Source organism: Zalophus californianus, chromosome 4 (assembly GCF_009762305.2).
Source record: "Zalophus californianus isolate mZalCal1 chromosome 4, mZalCal1.pri.v2, whole genome shotgun sequence".
NCBI lineage: Eukaryota > Metazoa > Chordata > Mammalia > Carnivora > Otariidae > Zalophus > Zalophus californianus.
Genome location: NC_045598.1, coordinates 155460310 through 155478174, shown reverse-complemented (window position 1 = coordinate 155478174; position 17865 = coordinate 155460310). Strand labels below are relative to the sequence as shown.

Genomic DNA, 17865 nt, shown 5'->3' with positions numbered 1-17865 from the left:
CTCGGACAGTAACAGCACAGAATCAACTCTCTCGAACCATCTGGTGTTGATTTTCTGACCACACCTCCTAAGGCCTCTTCGGAGTCCAAAGTCCACTGTTACTGCAGATGTGAAATTACCTGGTATTTCCTTTCTACATTTTTACTTTCTCCATGGACATTTATTACAAAACAGTTTCTAATAACTTACTTTAATAGCCTTTTCCCTAATTTTTAAAAGCAACAAGCCCCTTTTGTATATAGAAAAGCATAAAGAAAAAAATACTGCATCTAGAAGAGGTACTTGCTGAGGTCCATCCCATCCCATTTTGATGTCAGCCCCACCCATCTTGAGCACTTGGAACAGAGCTTGACATAGAATAGAAAATAATAAATGTTTGTCAAATGGATGGTCATGAGCAAGTACCACGGTCTCTATGCCTCAGCTGCTCATGAGGCTGAGGGAAGGCACTGCCCTGGTCCTGAGCCCCCTCAGCCACACCTCCAGGACTTACAATCGTGGCTGCTGTAGCCCCTGGGAGCTAGGACCACATCTCCATTTTCGGTACTGCCACCACCCCTGGGCCTGTGGCTACCATGCATCTTCTTCTTCTTCTTCTTCTTTTTTTTTTTTTTAAGATTTTATTTATTTATTTGACAGAGAGAGACACAGCGAGAGAGGGAACACAAGCAGGGGGAGTGGGGGAGGGAGAAGCAGTCTTCCTGCAGAGCAGGGAGCCCGATGCGGGGCTCGATCCCAGGACTCTGGGATCATGACCTGAGCCAAAGGCAGACACTTAACGACTGAGCCACGCAGGTGCCGCTACCACGCATCTTCTGTAGCTGGAGTGGTCCTAGGCCCTTGGGTTTGTGGGAAACATAAACCATCTCTGAGCTTAAGAGTCCTGGTTTTCTGGAGTCCTCCATGCAGGGATGCTGAACCCTGCACCCTTTAGGAATGGAAAGAAAACACCCATGTCTTTTGTCATAAAGGGTGGAAAGCTGGCGGCCTTATGTACCTATGACTTGGTTTTATGAAATTTTTAATGCTTTTAATATTTTGATGGGTTTTCCTATTTTGGTGCTTGTTGTTTTATTTATGTATTTATTTTTTAAAAGATTTTTATTTATTTATTTGAGAGAGAGAGCACATGAGAGGGGGGAGGGTCAGAGGGAGAAGCAGACTCCCTGCTGAGCAGGGAGCCCGACGCGGGACTCGATCCAGGTACTCCAGGATCATGGCCTGAGCCAAAGGCAGTCGCTTAACCAACTGAGCCACCCAGGCGCCCAGTGCTTGTTGTTTTAAATGCTCTGCCCATTTAACTGTGGCTTCACCTGGGCTGGTTGACATCCCTCACTTTTAAGATGCAAAAGCAGAATGATTTGGAAGGAACCTAAGCTGGAAGTCATGGCCACAGCAGGACACAAACCCCTCGGCCTTCCTATCTCTTCAGTGAATATAACAGGTCTTCTCTGCGTGCACCGCTGGGGGAGGGCAACGGGGACCCAGGCCCCCAGTAGGAGCTTCTACGGGGTTGGTTCCCAGGGAGGAAATGGTGGGGGGTGTCTGAGGCAGAGATTGTACCCTGAGACTCAGAGAGTGGACAAAAGCTGTCAGAAGCCCGCATATATTCAGGGGAGCCCCCACCACAGAGAGGGACTTGTGGGAAGGTGGGTAGCTGTCTCTGGGCCTCCCATTCCCAGCCGCCAAGGGAAAGAGCTTTTAATTGGCTCTGCCCATGGGCCTTGTATGACATTGCATTAGCCCACAGGGTGCACAGCCAGCAATAGCTGGGAAGCCACGGGTTACCCAGAAGGGGCCCAGGAGGTGACAGTGCCTGGCAGTGGTCTCCCCCCACCCCACCCCTGCTTTGCCAGTTCCAGAACTCCACTTTGTCAGGACACCTAGAATCAGTCCGTTCCGAGGCCCTGGACTGATTTAACCAAATTCACAGGAGATGATGTGTTGACCGGAAGGTCGGTGTATCTGTCACAACTGAAGGTGCTTCTTTGCAGGGACCAGAATCCTAGTCGCCAGCCCGGGGAATACCTTCCCCTCTTCCTCCCCGCCCCCAGCCAATTCTTCCCAGTATGGAAGCAGCCAGGAGGCCACATTTGTCATCAGAAGGTTGCTGGGTGACACTGCAGTCCAAGGCAGGGCAAGTGGTTTGGTCAGTGGTGTTGGACCCAGGCCAGGTGGAGCCAAGGATGCGGATCTTCTTCCACAACAACGTCCTCTCCCCACTGCGCAGAATATCGCTGCCAACCCCGGGCCACTGCGAGCCGCCTGGCGCCAACAGCGTCCTTCCTGCTCTGCCGCCCAGGCCCGCTTCTTCCTTCCTTCCCGAAGGACCCCGACTTTGTCCCGACACCAGCCTCCTCTGCCCAGGCCCTGCGGCAGGGCTGTGAGTCCCATTCTCAGCCCCACAGGTGAATCTCTCAAGAGCGGCTCCTATTCTGTTGGATCCAATGGCCTCTTTTTATGGCAAATATTTTTATAACTTCCCCTTTCCTACGTGGAAATGATATTTATAGATAATAGAATCTATACATATAATTTCAAAAAATTCAATAACCCTATTATAAAGTGCTATGAACTAAATGTGTCCCCCAAAATTCAGATGTTGAAATCTTAACCCCCAACGTGATGGTGTTACCAGGTGGGGCCTTTGGGAGGTGATTGGGTCATGAAGGTGGAGCCCTGGGGGATGGGGTTAGTGCCCTTATAAAAGACACCCCAGAGAGTTCACTCTCTCTCACTGCCATGTAAGGATACAAAGGCAAAATGACCCTCTGCCCTCCTCAGAACCTGATCATGCTGCCCCCCGATCTTGGATTTCTAGCCTCCAGAACTGGAAGAAATCAATTTCTCTTGTTGATAAGCAACCGCCGGAATGGACTAAGATGCAAAGTAGAATTTAAAAGGAAAATAACAAAATAAAATAGGGTTTATTTCAACATGCAAGTGCTTGGAAGAAATAAATAAGAACGTTCCAGGTGCGAGGGTCCATACCCAGAAGCCTTGTGAATCAGGAAGCCAGCAAGGCAGGCCCGGACAGCTTTGCTGTAGGGGACACTCAGCTTCTGTGACTGGTGGGGGCATTGCTCATGTGATTTTCTACGATGGTAAATGACTTTTCCAAAAGTCCTGAACAAAACAAAGCAGGGTATTCCCTTGAGGTACTCAGTAGTGGTTTTCCTGGAAAATACAATGTATTTTTTTTAAATGCTTTGGGTTTACAGATAAAAGAGAAGTAGTTTTAGCTCAGATCATTTTGAACAGTGTCTTCACCTATGGGAATGTTCAATGAGATGCTCGAAAATCATGCAGCTCATAAGAATGGACTATCCCATGCGCCGTGGGGCGTTCACCAGCTCTGGCCTTTACATCTCCAGGCGCGAATGGTCAGAATCACTGTGCCCACTGAAAATGTGCTCTGCTCCTTTGCAAGGCTTCAGCACCCCAGCTGAGAACCACAGATCCAAGCAAACCCTGATGCTCCCATCCCTCTTTCCTGGGATGAAGCTCGAGAGGAATCCTACAGGAGGCCTTTGGCACAAGGTGTTTCTACCTGATAAAAAGAGACACGAGGGCATCAACAGTAGATCTCTCTGCCTGGGATCTCCCTACGAAGACATGCTGTCTGAGGGACGGCAACCACAGGCTAGTTTGAGGAGAGCCGGCCTGAGGAAGAGGCCGGTGCACAGAGTAGAGCGGAAAGGTGGAGTGAAGTGGGGTCCCCGGTGACAATGACCTAACATGAGCCCCAGAATGCCAAGCCCGGAACTGCTCTGGCTCCATTCCTTTGATATGGTAAGTAATTGTGCAAGCCAGTGCAGCTGGGGTTTTCGGTTAGGACAACCAAAAGCTCCTTCCTGATAAAAGTATGCATATTCTTGGGGTGCCTGGGTGGCTCAGATGGTTAAGCCTCTGCCTTCAGCTCAGGTCATGATTTCCAGGTCCTGGGATCAAGCCCCATGAGCCCCATGAGCCCAGTAGGGCTCCGGCTCAGCGGAGAGTCTGCTTCTCCCTCTGCTGCTCCCCCCTGCTCCAGCTCTCTTTCTCTCTCTGTCTGTCTCTCAAATAAATAGATAAATAAATAAATAAATAAATAAATAAATAAATAAATATTTTTTAAAAAGTATTCATATTCTGGTTGTTTGGAGACCCCGTTTCTGGGCTTTGTGCAGAGAAAGTGCCTCCTTTCTTGGCCTTACCTTGAAGTGTGGTGGTTACGGAAGTTTCTGGGTTCACATTCCAGCTCTGCTTTTATAGGCTGGGAAAATTTAGGCAAGTCACTTCATCATTTGAAGTTTCTTCTCCTTCTCTGTAAAATAGGGATAATCATGGTTTTTCTAACTCTGGGAACCTAGGGATTAAATTAAATGAGTTAACAGAAGAAAAGCATTTCATACTGCCTAGCATGTCACTGATGCTGAATAGGTGTTAGCTATGATTAGTCTTTTTAGTTTTCTGCTTAGATCTCTTTTGGCCACTAATGACAAAAATTCAATTCCAACTAAATTAAGCTAAAAAGAAAAGTTATCGACAGCAGAGGGCATGAAATGGGTTACAGACTCAGGAAGAGCTGTTGAATCAAGGCCTCAAGGATGGGATGTGGTGCTTCTAGATAGCCTTTGGCTGCCCCTAAGTTATCACCCAGAGAGTTTTTAAAAGTCTCGAGGCCCAGGCTACACCCAGACCAATTCAATACAGATCCCTGGGGCTGGCCCCAGACCTCAGCAGGTGTCAAGCTCCTCAGGTGATTCCAGTGTGCAGCCCAGGCTGAGAACCGCTGTGTAGACCTCTCTTCATTGGACTCTCATCTTTGCTTCTCTCTGCCTGGGCCCATTCTATAGAGAGCTCTTCCCACCACCGCCTCAGATGTCTACCCTCCCATAATAATCTCAATAGGAAAAATAAGTCATTAACCAAGCTTCTTTCTTTCAGCATCTGCATGTCAATGGATTTGTCCTGCTTGGGTCTGTCTCCTGCTTGCCCTTCTTATTCTGATCACCGTTGGTGAGGGCCACCCCAGTGACCAGGAATCTTGATGGACAACACACCAGAAACACTTAGGATGAGACAGAGCAATTCCCTCAGAGGTCTAAGAGGACAGAGCAGGGAAAATCCATACATCTCATCTTATTACATAGAACTAGTCACACTTCATCTTGGTTGATACAATTAATTGTCAGCGTGTTTTGCTTCAGCCATTTTCCCTAATGGATAAGATCTGGGCTTGGTGGGGTCTTTCCTTCAGGTCTCTGAGCCACTGCAAGTGACAGGTTATTGCTTGGCTGGGATGGTGCCTGGCTTGTGTCTTGGCTGTCTGTTCGGGATGGCAGGTTCTTCGTTCCCCCAACCGCTTATTCATCAACTCCTTGTCACGCCCACAGATGCTGAGCTCATAGGTTACGCTCTTGAACTCACTCCAGGATAATCTCCTCACAATGCTGTGACCCGTGCGTACTGACTACGCAGAATTTTGATTCAAACTGAAATCCAACTTTCCATTGCCTCCAACTTTTGACCTCTCATCTCCTCTACTTGCTTGTCTTCGGGTTGAGGAGCTCTCGTGGGAAGGCACGTGTTTTTGAGCTGACAGATGATTGCAAGGACACATGGGATCCTCACTTGTGCTTAATGCACTTGTTCTGAGTAGCTCTCACCAAATTCCCTTTTCTAAACTGGACATCATTGAGAACAAGAAAACACATTCCCAGCCTTCCAGAAAGTGGAGAATTTTTTAATCAGTTTGGGCAAAGTGTATTTGAGGAGAGACACCGCAGTAAATACCTGTGCATAATTAATATAATTACCAACATAATCAAACAGCCCTGGGCAGCGCCTATCTGCATCCCCAAGAGTTCCGGAGGCTTGTGGTTTATCTCCGTGGCCCTGCCTGTCACATTTTCTGAATTCGGCTCTCCTTCAGGTTTCAGAAGTTTCTGGTGACACACTGAGCCGTTCATTTTGATGGCTGTGTTTCCCAACCCGCTGAAGGCATTGCTGCAATGGGACAGATGGATGGACGATGGGGAAGTGGCTGCAAGGTGGATGTGGGCGGGGCGGGGGGGGTTGGCGGGTGAGGAGGGAGGGTCTCTGCCAGTGTGTGCACTGCCTCTGGGGGTTGTTCTTATAAAGGAAAGCTTGATTTCTTGGTTATTAAGTAGATCCCTAACTACGTATTAAGTAGTTGTGTATTACAAAACCATTCTCTTCCTGTTTTGTTCCTGCTTTGCATAGTTTCAGATGAAGTGAAAGGGACCCCCCAACGGGGCTTTGCTCCACCACTAGATGGAGGAACACCTTCACCTGTGCAGCCCTGGAGGCAAGGGCCCAGGGAACAGGAAAAAGATTGCTGCTCCCCTCCCGCCAGCCTCGCAGGTCCCTCCCACCTGCCTGCCACAGCGATGGCCTCCGGCAGGATCACATTCATCGTGTGCTTTACATTTTGAGATCTGATTCCCTCATGAAGCCACAGCATCCTCTTTGGTGTTCTTTGAAAGTTCTGTGTTTTTCCAGCTGCACCACAGACCCTTGTGGGCCAGGGCAGCCTTGCACATAGCTTTCCAAAATTACCCAGGCCATCCACATTCTTTCCGCCCACAGTCTCCGCATTGACCCCTCCACTGTGTGTTAATGCAAATCCTTCCCCTCCGAACTGGCTTGTCTCACTTCCGCCTAGTACAAAGGCTGTGTGCACCGCTCAGCCCACGAGTCACCCTGGAAAGGGGTCACCGGGCACAGTCAGGATTAGTTCTCTCTATTCTTGAGTTTCGTATAAATAGAATCACACAGTATGTCCTTTTTGTGTGTGGCTTCTTTTGATCAACACGTAGTCTGTGAGATTCAGCCATGTCAAGCCCTTCTTATTCCATTATATAAATAGACCACAATTTGTCAGTTCCCTTATTGATGGACATTCGGGTTATTTCCGGGTTTTGACTGATGAATAAGGCTGCTATGAACATTTTTGTCCAAGGCAATTTCTGGATGTAGGTACTTGTTTCTCTTGTATATATATCTAGGGGTAGGATTGCTGGTCCTTCTAAGTGGCTGCTTCGCTTTATTAGAAACTTCCAGCTCTCCAAAGAGGTGGTTTTGATATGTTTATTCCTCATAATGTTAAGTGTTCATCGGTGAGTTCACGAGTGCTTATTGAGCACCTACTATGTGCCAAGCACTGTTCTAGGTGCCAGGATATAACAATGAGTACACAGACAAGGTCCCTGTCATTGAGACTCATTCTGGGGGTCGTGCGGGGTGGGGGGGGGCGGGTAGAGTCAGGCAATATGACCGAAATAAAGAAGGTAACTTCAGGTGCTTGAAAAATAGGGTAACGTGATGGAGCCCTTGGGAGTAAGAGCTGCTTCTGGGGCAGTATCCGGGAAAGTCTCTTTCAGGAGCTGGATCTCAGTCAACGTCTGAAAGATGGGGAGGGGTGGCCATGCAGAGCTTGGGGAAGAGTGCTAGAAGCAGAAGAAACAGCAAATACAACTGCCCTGGGACAGGAAAAAGTGTGGTGGGTTTTGAAGGAGAGAGAGAAGGCCTATCAGGCCCCCATGCAGTCCATTCACTCATCCAACAAGTAAATATATACTAAGCTTCTGTTATGCTGCAGGCATTGTTCTAGGCCCTGGAAATGTAGCAAGTGACCAAAATGGATGAGCAACCTGCTGCCACAGAACCAAAAGGAAAGAGCAGGCAGAAGGGTCTGGAGGAGGAAGCAGGGGCCAGGTTAAGTAGGACTGGGTAGATCATGGAAATGAGTCTAGATTTTCATCCTGCGGTAGTGGGAAGTCACGGACGGGTTTTAAGCAGAGACAGGAAAATGATCGAATTCACAGGGATAGACTAAGGGAGATTCATTAGAAGGCCGTGGGATCCAGGCAGAGACTCTGGGCTGAAACTCCATCTGTGACCGTGGAAACCATGAAAATGACCAGAATTCAGGATATATTTTGGAGGTTGAGCCAATAGGACGTAATGTAAGATTGGTTACAGGGTGAGCAAAAAGACGAATACAATTTAGATTCTAGGTTCTTAGCCTGAGCAGCTGGGTAGATGGTGGTACCAGGCACTGAGACCAGGAGGACTGGGGGAAAAAGGAATTTGGTGAGGAAAAGCAAGGGTCCATTTTGCTAACTGTGAGATGCAAAAATTCAAGTGGAAATGTTCAAGGGGCAGGAGTTCAGGGGAAATCGCTAGCCTGAAGATCTAACTTTGAGAATCATCAGCACGTAGATGACGTTTAACGGTCCAAGTCTGAATGGGAGCACCTAGGGGGAGCGTACAGGCCAAGAAGGAGACTGAGGAAAAGTCTTGGAATATACTGAGAATTTCAAGTTCCATTTTACCATGAGGAAACTGAGGCTCAGAGAAGCTAAGCAAATTGCCCAAGGTCACAAGGTATGACAAAGCCGGTCTTATTTCAGCCTCTGCATACTTACCCACGCCTGAGGTTTCTCAGTTCTGCTACTTGGATGCCATGTGACCTAAAGGGAATTATTTAGCCTCTCGGTGCCTGTTACCTCATCTATATGGGAGGGACAACCATAACTATACATACCACCCAGGGCAGTGTGAGTACCAGATAAATGAATATAACGAAAGTGCTTAGAACAACGGTTGGCACGTAGTGCTGTTAGTTTGCACCATTCCACGAGCTCTAGGCTAAGCTCAGGCAGGCCTCAGGGGCGAGAGCGGGTAGAAAGTTCCGAATCTGCATGGCCAGGCGAGCTGGCTCCGGAGGCCACGGCCAGGAAGGTGTCAGGCCGGGACTGAGGAGGGTAGGTCGGCCTCCGGCAGAACTCGTTTATATTTGTTCTGACAATAGGTCCCAGGACGCAGATGAACTTGGGTCCTCTCCCTTGTGCAAGGGAGCTGTGTCACTTGGGGATCAGGTCAGTAACTAGGCGAGGGCAGGGCTGCAGGCAGAGGTCACAGTGACTCCTGAGCCCCCAAAATGTACAGAAGTATATGCCAGAGCCCTGCTTAAGGCCTTCTATTCTGCTCTTGGGGACATTTGCTCTTGCTAACCATGTTTGGTGCAATAAATCTATTTGGTCTTTGTCCTCAGTTCCTGGCACAAAGATCTTAAAACTCTTGGAATTTCCTGAGTGACAGGAATATCTTTTGTCATTCATAGTGGGCCCCTCTGGAGTGTACCTGAGTTTATGCTAATGAGGTGACTGAGCTTGGGGCTGCGACATTTCCTCAGGAGGGGGATGGTCACCAGCAAGGCCCAGGGATTAGAACTTTCAGCACCACCCACCACCTCTGGGAAGGAGGGGGTGGGGTGTGGGCGACAGCAGATTAAACTCTATACAAGCTCTTGAATAGCAGGACTTGATGAGTTTTTGGTTGGTAAACACGTCCATGTGCCAGGAGGGTGGTGCACCCCAGTTCCATGGGGACAGAAGCTCCCATGCTCCGGACCCTTCCAGACCTCACCCTGTAGACCTCTCAGCGGGCTGTTTATTTATATCCTTTATAATAAACTGGTAAATGTACATAAATGTTTCTCTGAGTCCTGTGAGCCAATGGAGCAAATTAATCAAACCTGAAGAGGGCTTTGTGGGAACCCCCAATTTATAGCCAGTGAGCAGCACAGGTGACAAGCTGGACTAGCAGGTGACATCTGAAGCGGGGGCAGTTTTGTGGGAGTGAGCCCTTCACCTGTGGGATCTGATGCTATCTCCAGGCAGAGCCAGAACTGAGCTGAGCTGTAGGCACCCACTCAGGGTCCGCTGAGAATCAGAGAATTGCTTGGTAGTGGGGGAAAACATGCATCAGAACCATGACTCAGGATTCCTCCAATTAGCACCTAGGCTCTAAAAGCTGAAACTGAAGGCAAGAGAAGAGAAAAATCAAATGACTGTTGAATGTATTCTATGCACGTGGGACAAACACCTGTGTTTTTGTGTGTGGGCACAGTGTCCCTTGCCCCCTACTCTTGGTAATGGCCACCCTCCCTTCCTTAGTGTTCCCATCCCAACACCCACCCAATGTAATTTGTAGGTCCCACAGCCCTGTCCTCAGTGGTTGCCAGCTGTACGGACCAGAAAAGTGTCCTGTGGCTTTACAGATATTGGGAGGATAACTCTTCTTTTCTCAGGGGATGCTGAGCACTGATGATGTAAGCATGGAACTGTCTGCCTACATACCTCCCTTCGCCCATCAGCCATTAGGAGAGAGCAAAACCCGGAGAGAGACAGAGAGCTTTTGCCTCTTTACGGAGCCCCTGGCTCAGTGATGGGAGTCAATATATTCCCTCTGTTTGCTTAAGCTAGTTGGGATTCCTCACAATCTATAAAGGACTAATTCATGTTATGTGCCACTAGTGCTAAGTTTCACAGCCTTGCTTGAGACTCTCCTGAAAGTAATTCAGTGTTGTTGTTTAGTTTCACGAATGATGGACCTAGAAGTTTGAAAGTTCCAGCCCAAGGTCTTATGGCATCAAACAAACTGACTTGTGACTTAGAGCGTATGTGGTCTATTTTTAGTTTACCACCTGCCCTGTAGACCTACCCTGAATTCTGAAGTCCTCGGGGGATCCCCATAAGAAGGGAGCCCTCAGCTCCTGTGGGCAGAGTGTTTGGAGACAAGAGGACACCAAACAGCTTAAGGACCTAAGACATCTCTAGACAAGGAGGCTGAGGCAAAGGAATCAGGTGACTCCGGATTGAAATCCTACTGGGCGCAATCAAAGCAGCCCTTTGGCCTTGGGTTTCTACAGTTCTGGCCCCAGTAAAAGTTCCAGTTGAATTATGGGTCCCTGAACGATTTAGCAGATTTCCAGAATCTTATGGAGTCCAGTCTTCCCGGAAAGAGAAGATCACTGGGTGGTATTTTTCATTTCATTCATACATATATGTATGTATGTTTGCGTGTGTGTGTGTGTGTACACACACACACACACACACACACACACACACACACACACACACTCACATATAGGCTCCAGCCTCACACATTTCTTCAGAAAGGAAGATGTAAAGAAACGGCAAAAAAAAAAAAAATCTGAATTCCTTAAAACCTCTGGGGGAATCATTTGGACTTGGCCCCCTTTCCTCCTGCAAGATTTTCATCTCACAGCTCTAAATTCTTTTCACAGCTCCTGAGTAGGTGAAAGCCACTTGAGAACAAGTCTTGTATTATCTTGCTTTCCTTTGGGAAGCAAGGTGGGAAGAATGAGGGGTTGGAAGGTTGGGGGAGGGGTGGAGGTGTACATTTTCCCTGCACCTCCAATCTGGCAGGCCCAGGTCTTAAAAGCTCCAGAAAATGCAGCACTTGAAAACACAGCCAGGAGAGAGTAGACCCAGGAGGCCCAGAACTAGAAGCAAATGTGGGTTTTTGGTGTTATTCTTGTCTTCGCTAGGCCAATCACTCCTCCTCCCTGTTCCTGCTGCCTGGAGCCGCGGTTTTAAAGGGTAACTCTCTCTCGGCTGAAACGGAGCTTCTGTCTGCCTAGGGAATTCCTGAGCACGAAGGAGGGAATTGGGGAGCGAGGTCCAGGTTCCCGCCTGGCCACCTCCCTGCCGGAGCAGGATCAGATAGACCTTGGGCCACGTGGGTGAGTGGCCCTTTCTCCGCCACTGTTTTGCTGGTGGCACAATCAGCCTCTTAGCAGATGCTAATGAGATTCTGGTAGAGAGCTACAAAATCATCTGTGGCAGATGGTAGAAGGTTAGGTTTTGATTTCTCTTGTTCCACTGTTGTTTTTCTCTAAAAATGTGCTAACCAATGTGCCGTTTTCTTGCGCTTGATTTTGACAAAGCGACACATTAATTTTTTACTCCTTTTCACCCATCCTTCCCCTAATCATAAATATCTTTTTAGAAACGAAGGCAAATCATTATTCAGCTTTTTCCCTCTGCCCCTCTCCTGCAGTCTGTTTTGTTTTGTTTTGTTTTTTACACAGAAGAAATCATTTGAATTCCCTTTGAACCTACAAAGAGAATAGAGACCGGTGCTATGAGTGCCCCCTGGTAACGTGTAATTTCATTTTCTTATTGACTGGGGCAAGGTTAGGTTATCATGTTTTGGTTAATATACACACCCTCTATGGACAGATAGGAAAACCAAAAACATTGTAGGAGTCAACAACAAAGGGAATGCTACCATTTATTGGATACCTTTAACATTCCAGGCATCATGCGAATAAGCAATATATGGCCAATATTTTAGCTAATCCTCACATTAATCCTATAAATAGGCACTGTCCTTATCCCCATTTTATAGATGAGGAGACTGAGACTTGGAGAAAGAAAGTTGTCCAACATGGGATGGCCAGGAAGTGGCAGAACTGGAATTCAAAGCCAGGGAGTCCCACTCCAAAGCCAGCACTCTCAGATGGTACATTCCTCTGTTTTCCTTCATGAATGTCAGTTGCATCAGTGCTGGTGGTCTCTAGGACTCAGGGGCACTTTTCCTGATTCCAAACCCTTGTTGGAGACCAGATATCAAAAGCTTTATTTATGGAGAGAGAATCTGATACTAGTTATAGAAGCACTGACTTAGCCTCAAAGATGGAAAGCAGACCCACCCTTTTGCACATGAAGAAATTAGGATCCAGAGAGTATGATGTTTCAGTTACCTATTGCTATGTGACAAACCACCCTAAAACTGAACAGCTTAAACCACAAAACTATTTTATTGCTCCCAATTCTGTGGGCCAGGACTTTGGGCAGAGCTCAGCTGTGCTGTCTCAGGACTGTTCATGTGGTGTCAGCCAGGTCGACCAGATACCCTCAGGGCCTTGAGGCTGGTGGCTGACTCTTGGCCCAGCAGGATAGCCTGGACTCAACAAGGTGGCTCAGGCTCAGAGAACACCAGGCCTCAGCCCAGAACCAGAACAGCATCCCTTCTGTCTCTTCGCATTGGTCAAAGCCAGTCCCAGTGCCTGCACAGATTCAAGGGGGAAAGGAATTAACTCTACCTCTTGATGACAAGAGCAGCACCTGCAAACAGGGATGGCCTGGGCATGGTCATCTTTACAGACAGCACCACACATGGTGACTTATCAGCGGCAGAGATCCAAGGGTTAGGCCACTATCATAGAAAATCTCACCCTGGCAGCTTCCCCAGAAGGGAAAAGATTCCCTTTGGAATCTACATTCTATTTCGACTCAGCCCCAACAGGTAAATGTGGGCTCATCTAATCCTGTGGGGGATGATGTTCTGTGGGCCTGTGTGACCAGTTGGGTCCAGTGCCCACATTGCGCCTCTGATCTGGGCCAGCCTGCGCGTTCTCTTTGCCAAGAGAGAATCCCAGCCTAAGGAAAGGGGGTCGGGGGTGTTTGCCCTACCAAGGCCACAGAAGTGATGTGTCCAAAGATGTTGTAGAGGCTGCCAAGACGATCGGGGAAGAGAAAACTACCTCCATTGGCCCAGAATGATCAGCCCAGTGTGCCTCTCACAAGAACAGATGGACAGCCTCACCAAGAAGAATTTAGTGAGAAAATAAAGGAGTTTCAGGCCTTAACTAGCAGGGCATCTGCACTCACTTTATAAAGCTCATCCACCCAACTGAGTAAGGAGAAAACATAAAATCAAGGTCCAATGTAGGAATATGTACCTGGGGAGGAAAAATAAAGTGGATTATGACCAGATGAAAAATAATTTCAAATTAACAACTATTAGAGCCAGAGGGAGCCTAAGAGATCCAATTTAGCCCCAACCCCATTTTATGCATGAAACAGTGGAGGCCCAGGTGGAAACAGAAGTGAGGGGCCTGCCCCAGCTCCCACAGCTCAGTTATTCTTGCATTGGTAATGAGCACTTAGCAAGCACTGATTAGGTGGCAGGCATTTTGCTGGGTGACGGAACCTCGAGGTGGAGTGGGACACAACCCTTGCCTTCACAAAGCTGACTGTCTAGGGGAGGAGAAGGCCGTGGAAAGCAATGATCACAGCATAATGCAGGGAACACGGTGCTAGCAGTGCTCAGAGAGGTTCGTGAGCACCCCACTTCTAAGCTCTGGGTTCCTTGCATGCTTGAAGCCCATGGGCTCTGTGGAGAAGAAAGCCTGTTTTCAAAAATCCTGCCTACTGAGCTACCCATTGGAGCTACATCAGAGCCCTGTGCTTTAAAAGAAAGTGCAGTCTTTCAATGTCCTGTGAAGAGAACATCCTAAATGTGCCTTGCACTCTCAGGCAGGTCCTAAGAGAGCATTCACAAATCTCAGGACAAGGCCAATGTCACTGCCTGGGGTCACCACCACCAGTCCCAAGGGAGGCAGCGGGCTTTCATCCAGAGCCTCTGATTTCTGACCCCTTTGCTGGGCTACCACAGGAGTATATTTGGGCTGGAATCCACCACAAGCACACACGGTGGGCCCTTTACCAAGTCATAAAGTTGGTTTAAAAAGGGTGTTTGATCTACTGGGAACTCAAGAGGTTTGGGAGGAAATGGAAAGTCGCTGGTGGCTGCTACCTTCCACAGCCTTCAGCTTCCCCACTCCTGCCTTCTACCAGTGGTTCTCAAAGGTTGCTGCCCCTTAGAATCATCTGGGGAGCTTAAAAAAAACCCCTGTGTGATTTTTTCCTATGTGATGGAAAGAGGGGAGCACAGACCTGGGTGTGACTTTACTCTGCAAGCCTCAGTTTGCTCATCTGTCCAATGGGAAACATCACAATACCCAACCCCCTCAGAGGGCTTGCCGTGTGTCAGCCACTGATCAGAGGGCTCTACAGGAGTGCCTTGCTTATTCTCATGACAATTCTCTGAGTTAGCGATTATAACTCCATTTTACAGATGAAGAGACGGAGGCTGAGAGCTTAAGTCACCATGCCCAAGGTCACATGACTAGCAACAGGCTACAGCCTTGGTCAGCCTCTGGGGAAAGCCTGCACACTTAACTCTGCTACACCATTTCTGAGGGGCAATGAGACAGAGAGGGGAAGCTCCCCAGGTATAGTCATCTTCTCTCCTGGCTCCATCCCCTTCCCGGTGTCTCTGTCTCCTGGGATCCTGACCCTTGGTGGCCCCTGCTCTCTGTGACTCTCACCACCTGCTCCGGTCATTCTTCCTGCTACCCTCAGTGCTTCCAGCAGTTCTCCCTGGGACTCAGGCCTTCCAGGGACCCACAACCCCCCTCAGGGCTCCCATGTGGACCCTCAATGTACTCCATCCCTCTAGCCCAGCCCCCCTCCCTTCTGCTCCCCACCCATGTCCCAGGACAGTTTGAGTTTTGGCTTCAGCCCAGCAGTCCTCCTGGGAGGGCAGAGAACAGGAAAGAGGGAGCCTGGAAAGTTCCTTCCCTCTACTTATCATTTCCTGGCTGATTCTGCCATGAGGGTCAATGGAGAACTTAGCCATCCTCATAGAGCTGATCTTCACTGACAGCTCACTGAGTGCCAGGGGCCTTCCAGACATCATCTCATGTCAAGCTTGCCAGAAACTTGCAAGGTAACTATCACACCCCCATTTCGCACATAAAGACCCAGGCTCCAACTTCACCAAGCTGGAGAGTGGCAGAGTTGGGATTCCAACCCCTATCTGCTCCACGGCCCGCATCTTCTCTATTACAACACAAGAGAAAGGTAAAGGGACAAGGAGCGTCTACAGAAGTGTCTTGCAGGCCCAGAAGTACCCCCAGACCGGCGGCCTCGGCACCGCCAGGGAGCTTGTTAGAAATGCAGGCTCTCAGGCCCCGCCCCAGACCTACTGAATTGAAACCTGCATTTTAACAAGATCCCAGGTGATTTCAGTGCCTATTAAAGTTTGAGAAGCCCGGGTCTGGGTCCGTGGTCTGCCGTCCGCAGCCCTGGCTGAGCACTGGAATCACCTGGGGAACTTTGCAAAACGCTGGGGTCCCACACTCGCGGTTCGGGTTTCATCGGGGTGGGTACAGCCTGGGCATCACAGGGGTTTGTCCGTTTTTAGCTCCCCAGGTGAATCTAAGGGGCTGCAACCTTTGAGAACCACTGGCAGGAGGAAAGGGAAAGCCAAAGGCTGTGGAAGGTAGAAGCCACCAGCGACCTGCCATTCCCTCCCAGAGCAGGGCCACGCGGGGGTGGGACCAGCATCAGGGAGGCCGGGGAGACCCGCTGCCCGGACAAAGACAATCTGGGTTTCCTTCCCGCCGGTGCGTGCGGCTGGACACACACCAGCTGCGGAAAGACGCGCGGTAGGGGGACTCCTCAGGAACCCCGACTCTCCGGACGCCTGGAAAACGCTTCGGGTGAGTCCGCGGGGGTCCCCGCCGGCGCCTAGAGCCCGGCGCGGGACGAGCGGGGCGCAGGGAGCAGCGCGCGCAGGCGCAGAGCCGCGAGGCTCGGGACTGGGCGGTGGCTCCGGCTCCTCTCGGGCTGGGAGGGGGCGACTCGGAGGGCGGGGGACGGGGTGCGGCCGGGAGAGCCGGCTGGCCTCCGCGGAAGGCCGGAGCAGCCCCGCAACAGCCGCCGGCCGAGGCGGCGTCTGGGACAGGGGCCGCGGCAGGCCGGCAGGTGCGGCGCGGCCCCGGGAGGGCGCGTTCGAGCGGCTCTTTGTTCCCCGTGCGGCGCAGCCCCAGGCCTGGGCGCGGGCAGCCTGCCGCAGCTGAGTCACGGCTGACTGCTGGGTGTGTGGCCACACGGCCCCCTCCCGGAAGAACGCGTTCCTTTCCTGAAGCCGGCTTGTCTAATGCGATAGAAGGGACAAAAGCCAGAGAAGTGACTTCTCTGCCACAAAGCCCTTCCCTCCCCCAGTGCAAGTCCGGAACCAAGGTCACCCCCCCCCCCCAGCACTCACACAGCCCCTGAGGATGCCACTTCCAAGGGGATCGTGATTTTGAGGCTCAAGGCGAAGCTGCTCGACACATCTGTAGTGTCACGGTTCAGGAAGGTTCCTCTATGGCTGCTCCATGTCCCCACACCTGCCTGGGATGTGGGGTACAGGCTGAGCGGGTCGGCCTGGAGTCATCCGGAGGACTTGTCAGAAACGCACATTCCCCAGCCTTGCTGGCAGAGGATGAGATGAGTAGAACTGGGGGAAAGCACGGAATCTGCATTTTAACAAGTACCCTAAATGTTTTTTTAAGCATGTGGTTGGTAGTCTTCACTTGAGAATCGCTGATTTTGTAGAAGTGCCCCTTAACATAGATGTGTTAACCACAAATGGGCGTTGCTGAATAACAAAGTTGAATTTGCCTGGGGAGATACAGCTAGCGTGGGGTGGCAGAGGTGGGAGTCAAGCCAGGATCACCGGGCCCCCAAGCTTGACTTTTTAAGTCCAGGTCAAACCAACCTTCAGGGATTCTCAGGGAGCTTCTCAACCCCTCCTTTCTGCTTTTGTGGTCTTGCATACCACCTGAAATAAACAGTGTCAGCTGGCACTTTTACACCTCTGAGTTTGAACGGGATGTCCTTCCAGTTTGGTAATTGTGGATTGGGTATGCTGTAGCTTAAGCCTAATCAACCACTAATGGGCATTAGCCCCCAGAAGAATCTTTTATGTCTAGATAGATGTCAGCTCAAATGGATTTTTAGATCATCTGGACTTTAAAGGCTGCTCATCTATCACAAAAAGAGGGAAAAAATATACTGAAAATTAGGTTTAGGAATAAATTTATTCCCTTGGTTGGCAGATGTTATCCTGTTAACAGACCATAATGAAAAACAAAAAAACAAAAAAACAGATTCTTTTTTCTACAATGAAGGCGGATGACCTTGGCTCACATCTCAGCTTTCCCACTTATTAGCTTGGTAACCTTGGGCAAGTTTCTAACTTCTTTGTGCCTCCAATTTCCTTATCTGAAAAATGCAATTGCGAATATTTATTTTATACTACTGGATAAAAGATTTGCAAGTGTTATCTTATGTAATTCCCATTTTACAAATGAGGAAGCTGAGGCTCAGAGAGGCTAGAAACCACGGTCACCCCTTCTCAACGTCCACC

At 49.5% G+C, this 17865-nt stretch overlaps 1 long non-coding RNA gene across 1 annotated transcript; it reads right to left on the bottom strand.

Annotated features, from left to right (window-relative positions):
* Nucleotides 1-3509: 3509 nt before the first annotated feature.
* Nucleotides 3510-16908, bottom strand: LOC113914206. The gene is made up of 3 exons (XR_003517413.1): nucleotides 16720-16908; nucleotides 4197-4306; nucleotides 3510-3550 (listed from the first exon to the last, which is right to left on the bottom strand). It is a non-coding gene; the product is annotated as an uncharacterized LOC113914206 (long non-coding RNA).
* Between the last annotated feature and the right edge of the window lie 957 nt (nucleotides 16909-17865).